The 1,571-nt window shown below is 39.5% G+C and overlaps 1 non-coding gene across 1 annotated transcript; it reads left to right on the forward strand.

Annotated features, from left to right (window-relative positions):
* Positions 1 to 351: 351 nt before the first annotated feature.
* LOC112520542 lies at positions 352 to 458 on the forward strand. The gene has a single exon (XR_003070015.1). It is a non-coding gene; the product is annotated as a small nucleolar RNA R71 (small nucleolar RNA).
* The last annotated feature ends 1,113 nt before the right edge of the window (positions 459 to 1,571 follow it).

Raw genomic sequence — 1,571 nt, forward strand, 5'->3', positions numbered from 1 at the left:
AAAGCTTTGATTTGTGCTCATATAATTGTCACACCAGATTGTACAAGACCTTTTGAATTAATGTGTGATGCAAGTGATTGGGCAGTTGGTGCAGTTTTTGGGCCAAAACAAATAAAAGATGTTTTTTATCCCATCTAATATTTCTGTAAGACTCTGAATGATGCTCAAATAAATTAATTGGTCGGTTATATTCCACACGTTTAGACTTAATGAAATTGGGCCAAAAAGCAAGTATACAATATGGCCCAACATCGTCTTTCCAAGTAATAAAGTGGTACAAGTACCGGATTATCGTCCACAGATTTCGGATTTAACCCATTGTAAAACGTCTCGAGTTGAATACAGTACGGAATGCCATGGTGTGGGCATTTCCTCAACAACTCTTTGAACCTTTCCCACGCGTCAGGAACAGCCTCATCGTCCATTTGTTTGAAAAGACAAATCTCATTTCTGGACTTAGCGTTCCTTGTCGGTGCGCAAAAAATTTTCCGCCATGTTACTCCATGACGGCACAGAACCCGGAGTTAATGAGTTAAACCATGCTTTAGCTCGATCCCTTAAGGAAAATGGAAATAAAGTGAGCCTTAGAGCGTCATTTGACACTCCCGGGATCAAGAAAGCATCCGTGATTTCCATAAGAGATTTTAAAAGCGAATGTGGGTCCTCCGACGGTAATCCGACAAATTGGCCATTTGTTTGCAACATGTGAAACATTATGGGTTTAAGTTCAAAATGGAGAGTGGTCATGTGTGGTCTAACTATCCCGGAATTTAATTGCTCAAAATCCGGAATAGCATAATCCATGATCCTCCCATTTTTTGAATTTGCCAAATTAATGATGTTCGGAGTTTGTGCTATTTGGTGCTCATTAGGTTCCGATTCTGTGTCCAAATTATTATCATTACCATTATGTGGATATCCTTGTTGAAAGTTCGGGAATGGTGGAATTGGTTCAAAACCCGGCGGTTGGTTTTCCAAATGCGGTATTTCCGGAATAATTGGGGGAGGTAACGCCATATTTGGAGGGGAGTAGAGCAAAAAATGTGCTTTGAGCCCTCCTCCTATGGTGAAACGTTCTCTCAATATCGGGATCAAATTCGAAAAATTCCCCGTGATGTAACCGTGGCATACACCACTTCTAAAAACGATTCCGATGGTACTAGAAAAATCAAATCTTTTAATTTACTCAAAATAAAACTTTAGCGAAGCAATCCCCGGCAGCGGCGCCAAAAACTTTGTCGGTTATATTTCACACATTTAGACTTAATGAAATTGGGCCAAAAAGCAAGTATACAATATGGCCCAACGTCGTCTTTCCAAGTAATAAAGTGGTACAAGTACCGGATTATCGTTCACAGRGATTGTARCCAAAGTTAGATTAGAGTCCAATGAAAGAGATGATTTTAGATGACGATTTTGAAGACTTTTGATTGATTGTAAGGTGATCCAAAACAGAATACAGAATATATAAAAGAAGCAAGGGTGTAAGACTTAAGGTGAGACCCAAACACAAATTCCAGCAGCCAATGCTATAGGAATGCTACAGCAAACAGTGTTTCGAAACTAAGTTC

The sequence above is a fragment of the Cynara cardunculus genome (assembly GCF_001531365.2).
Source record: "Cynara cardunculus var. scolymus isolate 2C chromosome LG 10, CcrdV1, whole genome shotgun sequence".
In the NCBI taxonomy this organism is placed as follows: domain Eukaryota; kingdom Viridiplantae; phylum Streptophyta; class Magnoliopsida; order Asterales; family Asteraceae; genus Cynara; species Cynara cardunculus.